General features: G+C 39.3%; 1 protein-coding gene and 1 pseudogene across 2 annotated transcripts in view; one reads left to right on the top strand and one right to left on the bottom strand.

Moving 5' to 3' along the window:
- ARHGAP15 (Rho GTPase activating protein 15) overlaps window positions 1-21,756 on the bottom strand; it is a 618,627-nt gene that overhangs the window by 171,138 nt on the left and 425,733 nt on the right. The gene's annotated exons all lie outside the window — the stretch shown is intronic.
- Window positions 5,198-5,581, top strand: LOC311607095 (eukaryotic translation initiation factor 1-like; annotated as a pseudogene). Its single transcript has one exon. The product of its transcript is annotated as a eukaryotic translation initiation factor 1-like (transcript).

Raw genomic sequence — 21,756 nt, 5'->3', positions numbered from 1 at the left:
CGTGAACAGAGAAAAGTTGACAATGTATGCCGCACTTTGTGACATAAAAGCGAGATCAATACTACGACGTAAACATTTATGTGAAGCTCAACCATTTTGGGGATGTTTTATGGTTTTTGTATTTTTATAACACAAACAAAAGTCAATACAAGGTATTTACTAAGGAAAACGTCCTATGGCAAAGCCTATTTTTACCTCATTCTGTCATCTGTCTCTAACACTACACAAAGGGCCATCTAGAATGCATGCTGCTTGCATATGCACAGGTATGAGTCCAGATGGCATGCATTTTTGTACATATGTTTATGATATTTGTATTTTATATGAAGTCTTCAATATTTTAACACCATAAAAATTTAAATTATTCTTCAAACACAGCAAAGCAGCTGTATAGATATTTGAGGTGTTTGCTATATTCTTTTTTTGTTGGAGTCTGTTTAATACATATTAATGCATGATTAAGAGAAAAAAAAAGTCACAGAGTTAGGAGTATCTCTGCACTCTTGCTGTTGGTTGTCCATGAAATCCGGTGAGCTTTTCTTTGCATTGGTACTAATTTGGAAAGGGCATTTAAAATCTAGAGATGGTGTCTTACTCCTCACCCAACATGTCTGCAAATTATCAGTATTTTATCATCATTGAAAACCGAAGAATGTCAACCTATAGTGATGGCAAAAATAAAACTCCAATGCTGGGCTATTTACAAGAAATTTCAAAATCAAACAGAAAGGAATTGGGTCTGCCTAGAATTAAAAATTTCCTCTGCCGGTGACTCCAATCTAAGCATATTTATTTGTTGAAGTTCTCAGGAACGTAGACTTCAGCTTCGAGAGTACAATTACGACATTATTCATTTCAACTCACACAGAGCTCTTCACTGAGTTGTTGTTTGAATTTAATCAGCTACTACAGATTTGTGGTGTGCGTTACATGACCCAGTTTTCAGTCTTCTAGTCACCCGGATTATATTGCAGCAACATTGCTATCCTTCTAGCGTTTTTATGTTTGCCAGGATGCTACATGTGAACAATTGCACAGTCGAGGGCCTGTAGAGTCAAGGGTCCTTGACCTCTGCTGATTCTCTAGTCAGCCCTGCACATGCGTAGGCAGCTCCACTCAAGCTGGTCTGCATTTTTACATTTAGAACTTTTCAGCATCTAATGTCACCGAGTGTGTCTCCAGTAGATAAAAATACATGGATGATGATTTTCTCTCTTATATGTTTAAAACTCTGACAGCTAGAGAATATAAATTAAAATATTTAAGTTGAAAAATTGGAAAAATTTGAACTTATCTAGAAAAATTTTACTTAATTTAGAAAAATAATAAGCCTTAGTTGAAACAGCCAAAAATGATAGGAGAGGCTGAGTTCTGTAGGAAAAAAATGCATAAAATTAGTGGTACATGTGTAACTGTAAATTAATAAATAGTCATTTGTAGTATTTAGTATCTATCTATCTATCTATCTATCTATCTATCTATCTATCTATCTATCTATCATCTTTCGATCGTCTCCCTCCCTCCCTCTCTTCCTATGTATCTGCTCACATATCACCTATCTCTCACTTTGGAAAACTCCCATCCATTCAGAATTGTAGTTATAAAAGTATCTTTACTTTGCCTTTGTTCACAAGAAATATGCCAATCTGCTGGAGGTCTTAATATTTGTAGTTAAGTAATCTCAGACAAAGTACTCAGCACATTCTATTAAGTAAATTCATGTTGTGTGCTCTTTTGGCCCTACCCTCCATACTAGTCTTCTTTATGAATGCAAACATCATGAGTAAGTTGACTTTCTGTATAAAAGAATAGTTCATAAAAGTGTGCAAAACTACCACTGGGAACAAACAAATTAAACAAATGAAACGAGTCTAATGAAATGGCTCCGTCCTTCTAGTGGAATAAGCCAGTGCTTCTGAAGGATTAATACATCATGTTGGAACAATTTTAAGTAATATGAAACATATGGATTTATTTTTTTATTATTCTTCAAATAGAAGACAATTATAGTTATATGATCAACTGTTCACTGTTGGTACATGATATTTATGCCACTAGTTACTCAATCCCTGACATGTTGTGTCGACATCCTCTCTTCTTGAAATGCCTCTTAGAATCTAAGCCTTGACTCTTTACCCTACTTCTCATGTGGCCCTCAGCAAAATGAGGATAGTTGAACTCAAAATGGGACCATCAAAAAAAAAAAAATGACCTTCCTGCAGTACTGGAACCAGCCTATACTCATGTGTTCATTACTATCCATCTTCCTTTCCACATGAGTGAGCCACCCCCATTGCATGAGGAGAGAGTTAGGGCTCAGGTCCATGGGAAGAAAACGGCTTTAAAGATTAACTTTTTGCTAGAAAAACTGCCAAATTGATATTAAGTATGAACAAAATGCCATAGTATTGTGCCTTCCTTTTTCATAGGTAAACTGGCATGGAATGTATCCGGTATAGCTTTAGAAAGGAAATATTTGGGCAAAGAGCTAAACCTTGACACGTCAAATTGCTTGATACATGTAGAAAATAGTTTGTCTCCACATCTTCCAGTTCGCCCACCTCTCCAACCCACACAGGCTTTTCCGATGGAAAGGAAAGGTTTTCTCAATTGTCCCTTTGGCTAACTCATAGGTTGCCCTGTGTGTTGAGGCAATGCTTGTGTAAAAGTGATGGGTGCTGCTCTGCCAACCTCTTCCTTCTGTTAAGAATCTCTCGCAGAATGTCAGTTGGAGCGGTATTTACCAAAGCCCCCGCCTCCCTGGGCCACTGAGTGAGTGAACTGAGTAATTCTAATAATCAAAGGCAAAGGGCCTGCATCTAGTTTGGAAGTGAAACCATGGGCAATTTTCAAAAGTGGTACCCTCATTTTTGATGAACTGTCACACAAACAGGAATTACCACAATTCAGAAATCACATCCCCTAGTAGACGTAGACCAGCATCTGTGGGCGATTGCTTCTGCCCCGGGCCCCTCAGGTTTTCTCCCTACCCGCCTAATAAAAACACACCCCTTTGCCTCATGCTTCCAATTTAGTACAATCATGCCTCTTACTGGCCGTTGCCTTACAGGACACCATCTGTCAAGTGCAGCGACACAAGGTATGAGGGTTTTAAATGTGATGTCTTATAATGGAAAAGACGTGCGTGTCTTGTATCACATCCAATATTAAACTGAAAATGAGAGTGCTCAGCATGCGGAAGAAAATCTCCTAAACACTTGAAATAAAGGAAAACTAAATGACACTCATCATTTTTTTTTCTCAGGCTTTAGAAGTAATGTCTTCAGGAAAAGAAACTGCCCCGTGTTCCTTCCTCTTAAATCCCATCCCACCCATGAAATGACTGCACGAGAAGCTCTAATCTTGGGAAGGTTCTGCAAAGCTGTCTTTGGAGAGTTGAGATTTAGCTTTGCCTGAGATTCCCAGAGTGTGAAGCTGCGGAGATGCTGAAGAGAGGAAGGGGGCACAGCACACCATTTCTGGAGTCGGGGCAACTTACTCCACGTACAGCTTGAGTTCTTTATAATTCATTCTTTTTATTTATTTGTTTATTTTGCAAAATGGCTCAGGTAAAACCCTCTTACTCACCACATCTCTGCACAAAATTTCTCTGCTAGGGAGCAAAGGCAGGGCGGAGAAGCCATATTTTCCCTTAGGGAATTCAGGATTTTAAAAGAAGAAGATGGAGACAGGCAAGTAAGTGAGTAAATGACTACATGACGCTAAATTCTCACTGTCAAGAGCACGGATGAAATCGGGGAAGACTGGAAGAGAAAGCACGTGATAGTGTGTGTGTGGCCAATTCAGGACTCATGTTGGAGAAAAGGGATGGGCACTTCAGCCTGATTTGAAAGGCTGAGCAAAAGCCGTTGCAGGTGTTTTCAGGGCTCTGTGGGCTGCAGCAAGGACTCCAGTGTGCACCAGCAGGCAAAGAACGTTGCTGGTCTGATACAATGAGACTTCTTCAAGTGAGTTTGCAGGAAATCATGGCTTTCCTACAGTTCCAGCATTTGGGGATAGAGATCACTTAGCCCCTGTATCTTTGGCTTTTTGTGAGGCTAATCCTCATGCAATTATCCTTGAAAATTGGCTCTACCCAGGAATCCCTGTGTTTGGATCTAATTGCTAACCCCACACACAGTCCGGTTACTTGCCTCTCTATTCCTGACACTTTCACCTGAAGATGGAATGATGTCGGCACCTGCTTAGCTGCCTTAGTCTGATGGTCAGTTACACGCTGCTGGCCTAATGTTAGCACTGCTCGGGGCCCATAAGTCTTCAATAGATAGTAATTTTTATGCCTATCTTATTGAAAGCACATTATGCGACAACTATTACTGTGCAGTTTGAGGGTAACTATGCACTATGAATGAGGCTCACAGAGGTAGGACAAGCATGTTGATTTCTTCCTACCATACTTAATATTTACTTTAGGTGTCAAAACCTTCATGCTGGCTGTCGATTGAAAATAGTTGGTGTTGTAAGCTTCTGCAGACCACAGTGGTTGCCAGAGAGATTTATCTGTCAGTGCCACTAACCTGCACACAACCTTTAGTTAAGTTTTGTTTTTTTAATTTACTTTATGGAAACGGGCTGATCTCTGACAGAACTGACTTATTGAAGAGTAAATTGAGGTATCTTCTTTTACTTCTTTGCTTTTACTCCCCGAATCGAATCACAATCAAGTTTATACAAAGTAGAGGTGAATTGAAATGGATTTTTCCTCTCACTTTACAATATTTTATAGGTGGGTTTGACCAGATCATTGAAATTTTAGATAGAAGCAGAAATCAAGACAATTTTGTCATTCCTTAGTGTTATTTTTTAAAACAGAAACAAAAGTTCAAGTATTAATAGTGAGATGAAAGGTCTTTGTGGGAAGGGCTGAAAAACCTCAAATTTCCTCTGTAGACCAGGCTGGCCTGGCAGTGGTGGCTCAGGTCTTTAACCCCAGCACTAGGGAAGAAGAGGCAGGCAAATAATGAGAGTTTGAGGCTAGCCTGGTCTACAGAGCAAGTTCCAGGACAGCCAGGGCTACACAGAGAAATCATGTCTCAAAAAACCTCCAAGGCCTCAGTCACTGAACTACCGTCGAGCCCCGTCTCTTCCCAATGCTGCGTGCTCCCCTCCCTGTCCTTCTTCGCCAGATGCCGTCTGTTCACAGGCTATTTCCACTGAGGAAAAAGAATGTTATCATATGTCGGCTATCTGGAACCTCCACCCCTTAGCTGATGCAAGTGAGAGCGATGGCCTGCTTCCTGCTGGCACTGAGGATTATTTCCATGTAAGAATTCAACAGAGAATCGGCAGGAAGACCCTTACTACGGATCGCTGATGGTTACGACAAAAAAGAAACTTGTGGAGGCTTTTAAAAAGAAATTTGCCTGCAACGGTACTGTAACTGAGCATCTGGAATACGGAGAAGCAACTCAGCTACAAGGTGACCAGCACAAGCACATGTGCCAGTTCCTGGTGGAGACTGGACCGGCTAAGGACCACCAGCTGAAGGCTCCTGCGTTTTCAGTGCTCGTGGCTCTGAAGCTTAAGTGACGGTTTTCTTGCAATGAGTAGAATTTTCCTTCTGTCCCTTGCCACAAGTTAAAAAAAAAACCCTCCCAGCCTGTATAATGTGACCACTCCGGGTTCCCTTTTAACTTGTACCAGTGTAACCCCGTCATGCAATAAACCGAAAAGAGCCAGAAAACAAACCCCAACAAAAGGAAACAAACAAACATAACTTACATCTCATTCTTTCTCACTTAAAAGTACACATTTTTATAACAGGGAATGGAATTTCATCTATCACTTAAGCCTTTGATTTAGCAATCCTGCTCCCCCTTGCTGAAAATTAGGCTACTTTAATACTGGTAGGAATGTTTTTAGAATATTATTCTGAAAATGGATATAAGTTTGAGCACTCTTTTTATTCTTTCTGGTCCAGTTCTCTTTGTGATAAAGGTGGGCCTCTCGGGGAATGCCAGATGGCATCAGGAACACAATCTTTGCCCATGGAGCAGAGCATCCTATTGACTTATGTACAGACTGGGGGTGTGTGTGTGTGCTCCTCTGTCTACCACACACTAAATACTGAGGATATTCACTGATATTTTCTAAAACAAAGAAAACTGGCTGGTCAAGTTAATATAGATCCATATCTGCTAAGATAGTCCCCACAGTTGTGAGATAACTGTAAACTTCCTGTGGCAAACTTGTGTTTGCATTACAGTTCAATATAGTAATAAATAGTAGTTATAACTTTTTACCTTCTGATTTACCCATCTTTGAGAAGCTGATACACTTAGATGCCTTCTCTCTCATTTTAAATGCCCTCTTCAATATTCAAATATGTAAATATGCCTAATTATGCAACACATTGTATTTGAATTCAAAATCATGATATAGCATCATTGTCATCTTGCACCATTTGCCTTGTTATGTTGTGGCATTTTGAGTATTTGTGATCAAACAGTATAAGTGGAACAAGTTTTGCATGCTGAGCCTCTTAAAACCCACTTTGAAAAGATTTACTATCAATGCAAATTTTCTGTTCAGCTGAAAAAAAACTTTGTAGTGTGTATTATAAAATTTAAATATTAATACTATTTAAAGTTAATAGTATGCCAAAAAGAAATAGCTAATAATATATTATACAATTAAATGTTTATCATATTATCTCATCTATTAACAAAATAAAATGGATTCAAACGGGAGAGTTCTGATTTGTAGTTTTTAAGCAAGGGTTGCCCATGTGTAAAAGCTAAATTATTTATTCAATTTTTAAACAGCTGGATACATCAGTTTGCAATTATTTGCACTATATTTGAATGCTTTGTCATGTGTCTCTGATACAACAAAAAGAACAGTTTTTTTTCTTCTTCTATGAAGGCTCATTTTTTAAAAACAAATCAGGAACAATCAACCAAACCATTTGACCAAAACTTGATGCTTCTTTATGTCCAGAATATTACAGAGGAGGTAGGGAGAGCCAGCACTTACTCCAGACTTCAACACTACTGTTGAGTTGTCGAACGGTGTCTCAGCTACATAATTCTACACCGTTTTCTGACTCCTCAACAATTACCATTTCTGTCCAAGGCTAAGTGTCTCTTATTTCATGTTCTCTGTAGTAATTCCCTATATCTTGATCTATAGATGCTTATATGCCATCATATGTAATTTTGATTGCCTAGAAGACTGAAAGCATGTGTTTTTTCCCCATAAAAACAATTCAAATATTACATAATAAATGATTCAGAACATGGTAGTATCCTCACTTCTATTTCTGACCAAGTTAGCCAATTTAATTTATACTTATTATCTCTTTCTTGAAAAAAAATCAATTCCAGCAAGGTATATGTATATCAAATCCTCAAGAAATGTTATTGCATGATTAAAATAAAAGCTTCCCAAACTGCAAAATTCATTTGCTTAGTGAGTTTTAAGCATCTTCAAAACTGTTTGTAACTAAAAGAATTGTTTGAGTGATGCTTAGTCTGTCTTTTATTTATCTGTCCCTACAGAGTAGTACTCAATAAATTGTGAAAGACCAGTTGTGGAAAGCATCTTGTTGTTGGGATAATGTGTTCCTCTGGATAAACACCACTTCTTCCGCCCTGCTTCTGTGCCCAGATAGGTTGGGACCTCAGTCTGTAGGTGTGGTCCTTGGTACCCTGGTAAAGGCAATCAACTTAGTCACAGTGGTTGGTTCTGAGACTGGCTAGTGGTCCCATTTGGCTAATACAGTCAAGCGCGTTAGGAACAGAGACTATGGGTGGACTAGAAGTGGGGACTTTGACTCAGTGCCATCCTGTAAAATTGAGAGCAGAGCTAACCTGGAGATGAGTGGAGGGGAGAGAGTTACCATCCCAGTGATGCTTTTCAAACTGGAGTGCTTAGCTGTGCTTGAAGTTAATAGCTTCCCAGGCACATCAAAAAAGTATGTCTGTTTTTGTTGTTGTTGTTTAAGCTTATTAACTTTGTGTCCCATGAAATATTTCTAAGTCATGGTATATATGTCTTTATTTACAACCTTGTCTAATAATGCTGGTTTTTTAACCTTTAGATTTTTAATGAATTAAAAGACACAATACATGCATTAAGAATTCAGTATTTCTTTATATTCTCCACTGAAGTTTATTATGTGTAGGCTGAGAGTGTGTTGAAAGTCTCTGGTTATCTTACAAGGTTCGTCAGCTTATGTCCAAAGTGAGTGAAGATAACATATGAAAAAACTTCTCTTTCTAAGACTGTGAGTATAGATTTTTTTCAACAGCTGATTTTTAAAGAATTCTCTCATTTAGAAACTTTAGTTCCAATGCTAGTTCAAGAAGAATTTTATGGGCAGAAAAAGGATGTTGGTGGTTATCAGCTAAAATCATTTAGGGTCAGGAGGTTCCCCCCCCCCCCCCCCCGCCATGGAACATTATTTTGAAATTTTTATTCCAGTAAGAATGAACTAAATAGGTGAATTGCATAATAAATAGGACCTGACCAATATAGTCTGGTTATACCTAATGCCAAAAAAGAATTCTGTTAGTGAGTAAAACAGACTTGGCTCTGGTATATTGGTTGAGTAAGATAGGACTTCCTCTTCCAATGGCCTGCTAAAATCAAGGCTTTTTGTTTTTCCCTTAAATTTCTCAGTACTTCTGAATTCTTCACTCCTTGTCATAAGATCCTCACCTCTTCTGGCAGGCTACCACTGGTCTAGGTGCTATCCTGGCTGATAAGAAGACGTGTGTTCATGTTTTCACCAGGTGGAATTGTGACACAGCATCTGCATCACAAGAGTCAGTCTTTAGGAATTCAGTACTGTGATGAAGGCATGAAGACTATGCACCACATACGTGGTGACTTGGTAAAACCTGCCTCTGTTAAAAAAAAAAAAATAATGCCCAGGCCATTACCCCGAGAAAATCATAGAACTCTTTCTTATTTATTTATAACAACACTTCAGGATCCTTCCTAACACAACGTCCTAAACAGCCACTATTAAACACACCTTTTATATAAAAGATGAAAGCGTTTACCTTTCTTGAGTGAGCGAAACGAACCAATTTCTAACTGTGTCAGGCACAGTGCAATGCTCGTGGAGGATCATGCTGAAGAGAACTCCTTTTAGTGGCACATAGCACCCACCTACTCGGCCATCAAATCAGGTTAGTCCACAAGTAATTTTAAATGAAGTTAAATAAGAGATAGATTTGGGTGTTACCGAACGGTGCTTTTTATAATGTCACTTGAATATGTATACGCTCATGACCTAAGTAAGGTTTTAATCCCACCTCCTCCAGTTTAAATTATCTATAAAAATAATTCAGGGCATTTCTTTGTCAAAATAACACCCTCCATCTAGCGAAGGCTAAATCATCTATTTCAGTCTGTGCTTCCCTTTTCTTTCCTCTTGCCCCCAAATAAAACTATTCATATGGAAAACAAATCCCAGGCACTAATAGAACAGCATCATCTCTTATTTACTTCACAAAACAGAATACAATATGGGTTGCTGTGAAATACAAATGAACTGTAATCCTCATCAGGTTTGGAAATAATGGATTCAGGCTAACATATCCAGAAGAAATATGAAGGCAGTATTCTAAATTTCCTATTCTTTCCCAAATGAGTTTGCACAAAATGTGTCGCTAAGAAGAGTAATGTGCCCATCACATAGTGAAATTTCCCACTTGCAAAATGAAAATGAAAAGTCTGCATTTCGGGATGGCATATTTAAACACGCGCACCATGCTGTTCATACAGTAGGGAAAAGAAAGCTCCCCCTACCGGAGCATAAAAACCCTCATCTCCTTCCTGCACCCCGTGGCTCCCTCATATGCAGGAAGGCACAGAAACATATAGTCTCCTCCCTCTCAGCATCCCACTTCTCTCAGCAAACATTCCGTTTTCTTCATTTCAGTTAATTAAAGGACTGCTGGACACTTCGTTATTGACCATTCTCAGATCTGTTCAGTTGAAACGGACTTGGAAAGCCCTTGGTCCCAAACGCGTTTTCACCCAAGACAGCTAATTGTAAAAGCCACAGCTCAATGGAGAAATTTCAAGGAGAAATAAAAGTAAGATTTAGAGGACATTTGTACGTGCATATAGTATTGCTGCGCACCATACAAAAGTATACACGCACTTGGGGAGAGAAAACCCAGCGTGTGAGGATTTTGACCCATGAAGCCAAAGTACTGGGGTCACGTGTAGAAAAGGAGGAAGGGCCTGTGACTTGGTATCAATCGTCGGATGTCCTCATTAACTGGCAAATCTCACAGGCATGACCAATTTAAAAATACACTTGTTTTATGCAGGGAGCAAGGCATTGACACAGATGAGTATTCTTACAGAAAGTATTCAGAAGAATATGTCTAAGCGTTGAGAGCTGAACTGATCCCTCCCTATTCAAATAAAACCAGAGAGGTACCACTACAAACAAAAGAACGTTTAAAGAAAATTAAGAATTTCGACCATGTCTAAAAAGATGCAGCCATAGTTGAGGGAGGCATTGGGCATCTTCCCTATATCCTTCTATAACGTTAGGTTCTTGACATGAGAAAAAGAAAAAGAAAAAAAAAAAAGGCCACGCCAATCCCGTTCATTATAATTGAGAAGCTGGGGAGGTGACAATGAGAGCAAAGCTCTCATTGGTTCAGGAGAAGCTGCACACTTGCCTTCTCTTTTTCTTTTGAAATAATACACGGGATTAGGGTCCATTCACAGGCAGCCAACACATTAGACGTTTCCACAGTGTCACTCCAGCGGATGAGGAAAATGGGGGCAGCTTCCAAGGGAGGTGTGGATCCAGGCAGTTTGAGTTCCTTAGCTGACTCCCCATGTCTTAGAAGGCCAAGGAACTGTTTGTCAACCAGCGGATTGCCTTCTCAGGAGGGTGAGCCTCTCTTTGTATGGTGGGTGGCTGCAGAGGTGGGCACCAACCCGACGCTCTTGGCTGCGTTCTCGCTTCCTTCAATAGGTCTAAATGCAACCATTTTCAGTCTCAGGCATTTTCACTGCAGCCACAGTCTAAAAGCACCATGGTTAGGTAGGTTCCTCCTCCATGCTTATAAGCACTTTGAAGGAAATAACATGTAATATAATCACTGATGAAAAAAATAATCTGATTTCCCTCTCACCTCGATCTTAATTCTATTAGACAAATAAACATTAGAATGAACTTTTTTATTTTAAAAGAAATGAGTGAGATGGACACTGATCTATTCTGGATGAGGTGTGAGTGATAAAGATTTATCATTTGTTTCCAAGTATGAAAACTGGGTCACCTTTTATAAAGAAAGTGTACCTCTAGACCTACTGCACTAGGTATTTTGGAACCCATAAAATTTCCAATTACTGTTTCAGAATTTATTGTGCACATTTGGAAAATAATACTTGTTAAACAGAAAGGGGTTTGTGCCTTGTGCTGTCAATACTGTGAAGGATGGGGTGATTATAAAGCAAATTAACAATACTTTTAAATGTGCATTCACTTATCTTTCCAATTAAATCCTTGTTAAACAACCGCACAGACAGTAATGGTGCTTCTGCAAAGCACTGATCAAGACAGTTTTATTGTAATTTTTACTCTGTAACAATTAATCAAGTAGGCATTTTCTTCATTATTAAATTATTTAGTTAATAAATATTCTCAATAGGCTAACATATTTGGAGTTTGCATGTTACTTTTGATTTTCCTACAGTGGAACATGTTTGGGACACTTACATTCTCTAGCAGAGGGACCATTAAGAAGATGTGATTTTTATGAATTTTTTTTCTCTAGAATAATAAACTAAGGAGAAAAGTCCTTGAAAACTTTAAGCCGTTTAAAAACCTATTCCAACCATTCTGTAAAGGATGGGAACACATTGCTTTTTAGCAGATAAGAAAGGAGAGGCTTTGCTTTAAGGCATTGTTCTGTTGGAGTAAGCATGAAAATTAACATTCGAAAAGTTTCCTCAGTAGCAGTGGCTGACTTTTGTGTCAGGAAGCTGCACTATAGCCAGCCCTTTCTTTGCCATCCTAATGACAAGTGCTTGACCATTGTTTCTTCCACAGACACAGGGCGATATAAGTGGAAAAGCAGATGAAAAGATATCTAAAAAGTTAAAAAAAATATTTCCATTTGCATCATTTGCAGGTGTGAACTTATCTAGGCAACAAAGTCCCGCTGCATTTTAAGCGCCCTAATGGTTCTCTGTGGCCTTCTTGCTTTTGGTTATAGTCTGTTGCATGTTAAGTTTTCACGATGGAGGGATTTTTTTTAGGTTACTAGACTAGCAGTAAGGGCAATGCTAGCGGAAATTACACTTCAGTGTGGATTGCAAGTGAACTGTATTCATCCAGAAGCAAGAATCAATAGGCACATGAAAAGACAAATAGTCTGTGGGCCAGAAACAAAATCTCAGAAAAGATAACTATAAAAATGCTGTGATTTGAGGTGAGTTAATCTTATCTGTCAAAAATAGCTTTCATGACAACCTAAGACCCTCACTGTTAACCTGATTACACAGAGTCCCTGACTGTATGTGTCCCAGAAATAGGAGAGGACATATCTACTTTATCCAGTCTGGATGATTATCTCTCTTGTAGTTTCTGTTCTGTTACTGTTCTGTTCAGTCCTGTTACTGAACAAATACTCTACAACTTCAGGTCACAGTCCATCACCAAGGGGGGGGGGGAGGCAGAAACACGAAGGCCAACCTACGTTTTCCTTCATACACCATTACTTCATACCAAGGAACTGACTTCACAACCTTAAGTGTGGGAACCATGGGAGGCGGGGCTTGCTGGCTAGAAGTCAGGCTTGTGCTGAGGAAGCTTTCCTATGTAATTCAGTGCCACCTGCCTAGGGAATGGTGCCGCCTACAGTGTCCTAGGCCCGCCTACATGAATATCAATTAAGACAACCACCCACCATCTTCCTCTAGGCTAATTTAATCTAAGTCATTCCTCAACTTCCCAGAGAATTGTAGATTGTGCCAAGTTGACAGTTCTACCAAAAAAAAAAAAAAATCACTGTGGACACTTGGAGCAGACTGTTGGGAGTATGGGGGATCTGTTTACGTTATTGTGGAGGAGAGGGCAAGGAAAAAGAGAGAAGGAAAGAAAAAAATGAAACAGGATAACGTCCTGTGAGGATAGATAAAGTGAGCTCATTAAGATATATAGTCTGAGTCTTGTCAGGGGCTCAGGAAACAGTAACCTGAAGCTCTTTGGCAAACAGAGGACCAAGCAGTATAACGTTAATGAGAGTTTAAAATGAGCATGGAACATGGTTGACATAATGGAGGTGGAGGTGAGTTGTCACCTAGACAATTGTAAGAGAGACAGATGGGATAAAGAACAGACCGCACTCAGCACTGAGCCACAGTTGCAAAGCACTATGGGAATATAGCAGCAGAAGCAGTGACTTCCTGTTGCGATGTATTCCCCAAATCATAAGGCAAGTTAGTCTGTAAGCAAAACCTATGATTAGTGTGTCTCACGCTCAGAAGGACAGATCTGCTTTTGCAATATAATAACATACATATTCACATGTCCCAAAGGCTGAAGAAATACATGATTCTAACATGCTAAGTACAGGAACAGCCTCTTACAATTACCAGAGCATTATAAGAATAGGTGGGAGCAGGGCGCGGGGCACGCCTGTAATTGCAGCACTCACGGAAGCAGAGGCAGACAGATCTCTGTGAGTTCAAGGCCAGCCTGGTCTACAAAATGAGTCCAGGACAGCCAAGGCTACACAGAGACACTCTCTCCAAAAGCAAAACAAAATAAAACAAAACAAAAATAATAATAAGAGAGGTGATACACTCAGGAAGAGTGTGGTGGAAAAGGATGGAAACATACAAAGAGAAACACTCTGGGCAAGAAGAAAAGAAAAGGTAGTAAACTAGTAGACAAGACAGAAGCCACCAATCCTTGATACTATTTGAGGAGAAGAAAGGGCCAGAACTTGGCAGGTCCCCAGAGCCTGGTGTTTCCAGCTTTATGCTTGTCTTTCGAGCCTGCAGATTGGAACTTCCGTGAACATTGGTGTGTTTCCAGTGTCTCACAGGGTCTTGCATTAATGGCAACTCCTTAAGTGAATGTCGAGGGAATGATAAACACTCAATTTCAGGGACACCCCCACCTCTTAGCTTCACGTAAATCTTTGACCCCCTAAAGCAGAGGAAAACTGAGTAAGTTCCCAATTTCCTCCTGCAGGGTGCTTACTGACACGAGCACATCGAAGAAAAACGTTAAAAGTGTAACCCTCTGTAGTTCAGACCTTAGTTCCTGTCTTGGTTTGAGCCCCGCATCTGCAAACGTTGGACCAATCCTCAGATTGTGTAAGAAAAAGACCCTCCTATGACCCTGCGACTTTTAGTTTCCCTTTGTAAAACAGCTTTGAGGAGAATAGACTGCTTTTTTTTTCTATAGGACATATTTGTCAGGAAATGGTACCTAAACTGTATAGGCACCTTGAAGAGAAATGGTGTGTAAATATGTGTGCTTCCTTAAAGCTGTAATTAAATCAAAACAAGACGTCAAAATTCAGCATGCAGGGGTTAGCTGACAGGAGAAATTGAGTTCAATTGTTGTTTAGCCAACTAACTCATCATTACTAGAATTTGGGAGGTCAATATGGCAGACCAAGGCTCTGCTTCTGACACCGCGTCTGATGTGTTCAGGTGGTGACGTCATGCACTGTTGATGGACAATCAGTTAGCTCTCCTTAAGGTTTCCGTTAGTGAACTGGAGGATAGAGACATGGGGTTATTCAGTATTCATGCCTGTCCCTTGTTTGTCATATTCATGCAAAATTAAATGTGACTTTAAAGGTCTCTGGGGGAGGGTGTCAAACAGAAGCAGAAGGTAATTGAGACTTGTTCTTGTTGTTGGAAAATACAAGAAATAGAGCCAATGAGATCACTTGATACTCATGAGATGTAAAGTTGGTTTGAATGAACAAATCATTGCTCGCTTAGTTTCTTCTGTAGGAGCGAAATTTTATTTAGTGACTACAAAATAACAGGCACCTTTCTGTGCTGAGGACATGGAGGCGAGTCAAGATCTTAGCCCTGATGGACTCACAGGCAGACGGAGACTGTTCACTGAAAAGTTTTAGATAGGATTTCCCCTTATAAAAGGATCCTGTTAGCTGGATACCAGAGAAGCACACTACAATGATAAGAAGTTATGTTCTGACTCTTTGATGCTCAAAAGAAGAAAATAGTTTTGGGTCTGTGATGATAAATTGTAAACAGCGATCTGATAATGTGTGTTTTGCAATGAGTTTTAAATGGACCATTTCGGTCCTTGTTGTGTACAGACTTTGTAGCCTTAGTAGGGGTCTGTAAGCCTCTGACATATAGTTTTATCACGCGAACATTGAAGGTTAGAGATGCATTTGCCTTCGAGAGCCTGCCGTGTAACAGATTCTCAAATTACAGGTTGGTTATCGTTGGCACTAGACCAGTTCTGTTGTATCTTTCAATATTATTCACTCTTTAGTTTTGCTAGAGGATCAGTAGGCAAGGCATTTTTCCTTTCTACTTGTTTTAGAATCTACAGTATTGGAATATGGTTGTAGTATTAAAAGCTGTCAGTGATTTAATCATAGTAGCAGCATCTGCTAGTTCCATAGCATTTCAAAATTATACGATGATTTAATTTATAAGTGATAGTGAATCAACAATCCAAGGAGAAAGTTTCCATGAAATAGAAAACCAGTTAACAAAAAAAGGTGCTTGATGATCTAGTTTTGCTTCTCTTACATTTCAAATAGTGTATATCTTATGGCTAGATAAGTTATATTTCTCTGAAAGCAAAAATAAAAAAATAATAAAAAAATAAGGTAAGCCAGATATTGTGGTGTAGGTCCCCAGACATGGCTATGAACTTTACTCTTTTCAAATAGGTATTTATACCAGCCTGAATTAAAATGGGAACTCCCAGATTTTTATTTTTGGACCATTTCATCACTTGATTCTTGTATCAGGAACTCAAAGTTGCCGCACACACTTATTTCTGTCCTGGGATTCATGCCTTGTGTGTTTCCTGTCTCTGAGACTTGGGCAGGAACTGCCCCTTTCTCCTGGCCAATGGAATGTGGCAAAGAAGATGGGACATGCACTGTTTACAGTACCCAGGCTTCTAGTTTCTGTCTTGCTATTAGTCTTTATCTTCCATGCTCCTTTGATGACACAGCTACCACTTTGTGATTGGCCTGTAGAAAGGTCCATGCCCTTCTATTTGACCACGTCCCCTGGATGGGGAGGCCTGGTGGCACTCAGAGGAAGGATAGCAGGCTACCAGGAAGAGACTTGATACCCTATGGGCATATATAGGGAGAGGAGGTCCCCCTCAGTCACATTCATAGGGGAGGGGAATAGGGTGAAAGCAGGAGGGAGGGAGAAATGGGAGGATATAAGGGATGGGATAACAATTGAGATGTAATATGAATAAATTAATAAAATATATTTAAAAAAAGAAAGGTCCATGCAGCCTCAGACCAGAAGCCTCTGATGACAAACTGCGGCCTTCAATCCAACAAGCCACCAGAAACTCAATCTTGCCAAGGACCGTGTGAACCCATCTACAGGCAAGCTGCCAGAGGAGCACCACTCCTGGCTGACACCTTGACTGCAAAGTATTCAATGAAACTGTGCCCAGACTTCTGACCCAGGGAAATAGAGAGATAATCAGTTTGTATTGGTGTAAGCAGTTGATCTGGCAGTGGTCTTGTCAAGCAGCAGTACATTTCTGCTTGAAGTCAGAATGGAGAATGATGCTGTTTATAAGTCTCCTAGGGGGCTCTCGAGGGTTGGCAATGAAATATCTCTAACTTAACTTCTGGATTCAGTAGCCAGATGTGCACGGAAAAACCACACTGAATTCAGGTGTAAAATTTCTTTAGACTCCACCCACTCCTTGTAACAAAAATTCAATGATAGATGGAAATTAAGTTTCCAGGAAATCTGAAGTCCATGCGTTTGGCTAGTAATGGGACAAAACTTTGGATACCAAGTACATCTAAACTTTTTCTATATTTGATTTCTCTTTCTAGAAAAGCAATCTAATTACCAGCAAAGAAAATTTCATCATGTAGATGACAGAATCATATTTGATTATTAATATTTATAAAATAGTATTACTAATAAAGCTAATTCCCATTTTATCTAACTTCCTGTCATCATAATTAAAATAAGTAGCAATTATCAGCTGACTGATTCAGACTTTAATTTGCTCGCATTTTTTATTATTATCCCCATTTTGAAAAGAAAGAGTCTTGAGATTCAAAGAGATCAGATGGTGATCATAGACTTACAGAATAGCTCAGAATTACAAGAGGGAAGATCCCGGGATCATTATCTGGTGTGCCTTTCCCACTTGATTGCTTCTGCCTTTAATTGCTTCAATTGCAGCTTTAGGTCAGTTTGTATTGCCTGTTTTATGGCGAATTATATCATACAATATAACCCACAGCAGGTTATAGTTTTGCTTTAAGTTTAGTGGCCAGAATTTTTATACCTTAAAAGTGGAAAGGACACCTATGCTTTGGACTAGGATACATGGTCAAATGCAAAGGCCAGAGACTACAGTTCATTGTTTTGGCCTCTGTGTTCAGACACATGAAGCGTTTATTGTTTTGGCCTCTTTTTCAGGACTACTTGCTGCTGCCAACATGCTTTCTTAAGCAGCTAGAAAGCAATATGAGTTTCACCATCAAAAGCCTTTGAGCTCTCTGACTCAATGTAGCTGAAAAATGAGGTCTAGGGAAGTGTCTAAAGCCCTGAACAATGTTAGAGTTTGTTCACTTTGTGTTCAAGTAATCTTCCCAGCTTTAAGGGAAAAATAAATCACTGTTAAAATATAATTTTATCACACAGAAGCCAGAAAGGTGCACTTAAATACCTGCTTCCACCCGCCACACACACCACCACCAACACCACCAACAACAACATCAACACCAACAACAAGAACCCCATACACACAAAACAACAGCAGAACAAACAAACAAACAAATAAAAAATACCTTACAGACCAGGATAAAGCAGTTTGTTTTGTTAATGCTGTGGTTGGCAATGAAAGCGAGGTGGGCTTAAGGAAATACTCTTTTTAAAAATAACAAGAGAGCAATATAAACTTACTTAATAGAAAAATGAATGGATTTGATACAAGGACGATTTTATAAGAACACAACTGGAAGTTTAAAAATCCTTACAAAATCCTTTTTCTGTCTCATCCAGTTGCTTATTTTCAGATGAAGCTGCCAACTGTCCACATTCGTTTCCACTTTTCCTTCCCTTTATTCAATTCTGATGCTGCACATGGTATGAGGTGTGTAGGGACAGCTGGCTAAAGCCTGTGCATTGCTTTAAGGTGATGGCTATAGAAACCTAGTTTAGGTATGTTTGCTAATACAAATTGTTTAGTGGTGTATTTCCAGTTTGGTTGACCTATTATTAGGATGTTCAAAGTAAGCAAAGCCATCACTTTCAGCCAATATCCACTATGTCTTCTTGGGACAATCAAATTTTTGTGAATAAATATAGGGAAAGTAGATGAGTACAAGCTAAAAACTTCCACTAAAAACAACAAAAACACATGTGTATGCACATATAGAGAAGATGTTTGGCCATGCAGACTTATGGAATGTACATATTTTGATCATCTATAGTGAAAATGTGAACATGGTGTCTCTTATCTGTCTTCCTAACCGTGGCGGTCAATTCTAAGGTCCTGGTAAAAATGTTTTTCTCTCCAATTCCAGGCATACACTTGCAGGGGAAATCTGTTACTATGCCAAGCAGCACTGGTGTTGAAAATCCCAGGCACCCCTCTCTACAGTGCTTTATAGTTATCCCATTGGCTCGGGGATTTGGGAAGCTTCCTATGTGGTATTTTCCAGAAAGGATGCCAGTCTCTCTTGTTTGTTATATAAAGACTGAGCCCATAAGACATTTAAGAAATGCAAAAGAAAGCTAGGTTGGATTTGGGGCACTATGTCTAGATGGCAGCTGAAACTGAGTGCTGATGTGGGAAGTCTGGTGGGATTTCCAAGGCTCACTGTCAAGGGTCCTTAAGACAGTCACAGAGCATCCTCTATGCTGAAGCCTGTCTTTTGCATATGTGCACCCATGCTGGAAAGCCATCAGGAGGTCACAGATCATGCAGAAGAATCAACACAATGACACTGGCTGACGACAGGTTGACATCTAAGGTCATGCACCAGTTTTCTTTGGGGAGGCCCATATAGACCAGAAGAGTTGCATCAGCAAAATGTCACTGAAAGCTGTCACCAAATTCAACAAACAAGGCAGAACGCTACTCACTAATGCACCAGTGCCCTAGTAAATCAAGAATCTGTAATGCCTTTCTGCAAGGTTGCAAAGTGTTTCTTGATCTAGACATAGAATCATAAACTCTACAGAGATGGGAGGCGCCAGGATTCTTCATTCTTGTGATTGCCCAAACCTCCCCATTCTTGAATAGTTTTAGCCAAACTGAATACTAGTACTGATAATCAATGCTGAGAAGAGTGAAAGCAGGGAAATGCAAATGTATGCACAGCATAAGAAGACCCTTCTGTGTTTTTTGATAGGAAGGACGTAATAAAGAGTCAGTGCATAGGGAGTGTAGCTCTGTGGCAGTATTTTGCAGCACAGATTCAAGTCAGAGACATCGGAGATCTAGTCTTAGCCCCACATCTTGGGTATTCTTGGGGCATTATTTAATAACTGAGCCTCAGTTTCCTCACTGGGAATAACAGCTTTAATAATTGCACCCATCGGCACTATGGAGTTGAAGAAAAGATAAAATTAAGTTATATATGCAGGGAACTCCATGTATAGCTTGACATATTAAATCATAAAAACGGTAGCTACCTATGCAATAACATTATTATCAGCATTACTAATTTTAATTAGGAAATGTTTTTTTCAAAAGTGATCACTTTGAATTTAACTCCTGTGTCATCTGATCTGGAAGTATAATAAGGGTATCTAATTCTTTCTGGTTTAGTGAGTCAAACAGAAAACCAAAACAAATTGAATCATTCAACTGGTGTATTTAGAATTGCTGATGATTATAGCATTCAAGAAAGTCAGCGAAACACAGAAATTGCAATTCAACTGTTCTTGAAAATCTCCAAAATCAGTTTTCATTTGTGTAGTCTAATAGTGGGTAAGGCTTATTCATTTTTTTTAAAGCTGTATATTTAGAACTTAAAAAAAAAAAAAAAAAGAAGCAGCATGTAAGTTCAACACAGAGGAGATAAATGATGCTGATAGAAGGAGGGTACACCAAATTCATTTATGTCCCATATGAAATTACAGAATGAATGTACAATGTTTGCATAGCTATGTATAATTTTCATAAGAACTTCATGCCATAAATATTTTGTTTTATCACATGTTCACATGCACAAAAGAGACCATGTATGTGCTACACTCCAAGAACCAAGCACTGACTCTCTCTTATGTTATCAGTACTGTTAGAAGAAGTCTGATTCGGATGATGAATAAGACAAGGTTGTTGGACCTATATAGAACATTAATTCAAATAATACTCTCATCATCAAATTTTGAAAAGCAGTGAAATACACACACACACACACACACACACACACACACACACACACAATTTAAAAAGGGATATTTCAGGTTTTATTATTTTATTTTATATGTATGAGTGTTTTGTCTGCATTTATGTGTGTGTGTGTGACATTGTACCACAGATGCCAAAAGAGGGTATTGTTTCCTCCGGATAGTTGTGAGCCATGGGTGCTGAATATTTTGACTCTAGGCCCTTGGCAAGAGCAACAAGTGCTTTTAACTAGTGACCATCTCTCTGAAAAACTCTAGAGCACAAGTTGGCAGAGTCACCAGTATCAAAGGTCCCAGCATAGCATCCTTTGTGTTGACTGTTGAGTCCTCACAGTGCTGTAAAACAGGGAGACTGTTTGCTGACAATTTATGCTACCAGATACCAACCCAGGCCTCTGCCCAGCTTTACATTGTCAACATTCATGGAAACATGAGCGGTTACAAAGTCTCCGAGGATGCTGAAGTTTGGATTGTAAAAGATGAGATGGATGGGTTTCATATTTTCATTGCAGATTGCTCCTTTTTTCTCTTTTTCAAACTGCTGAGCATAATTTTTTTTAAGGCAGGAAATGCAGCTAGTGTTTGTTTCTAGCATGGCTTCTGTTTTGAGATTTCTTCTTTGTAGGAGAAATGTGTTGCCCAGCTGTCTAGAATCCCAATCAGGATATGGTTTCAGCATGAGCTATCTTACAAGAATGATTTTAGCTGCTTATAAACAGAATAAAAATGAGGTTGGGCTGTTTCATGCAATTTTTACCCACAGAAGGGACGCTGTGGCTTAGACCAATGGGAACAATAGAAAGAAGTGATGCGAAGTTTAGCTCTGTCTTTTGCCTAGTCAAATCAATCAATACACAGAGCCCTTAAAGATTCTCAAAAACAAGAATTATTGGATAGCCAGTCAAAAGAACTAGTCAACACACAGAAGAGTTGTTTGATCTGAGCTTTTACAGAAACGGTTTAATCCTTATCAGTTTTAATATTTCTACCTGCAGCATGCAAAGGAACACACATAGTTATGTACACATAACACACAGGTACACAAACACAGAGGCATGTACACATACCACAAACATACACTATGTGTGGTATGTACAATTCCCAGCATCTATATTGGGTGGGTCATAACTGCTTGTAATTCCAGCTCCAGTAGGATCCAATGCCTCT

Source organism: Acomys minous (assembly GCF_964271855.1).
Source record: "Acomys minous genome assembly, chromosome: 10".
NCBI lineage: Eukaryota > Metazoa > Chordata > Mammalia > Rodentia > Muridae > Acomys > Acomys minous.
This window is presented reverse-complemented; position numbering and strand designations above follow the sequence as displayed.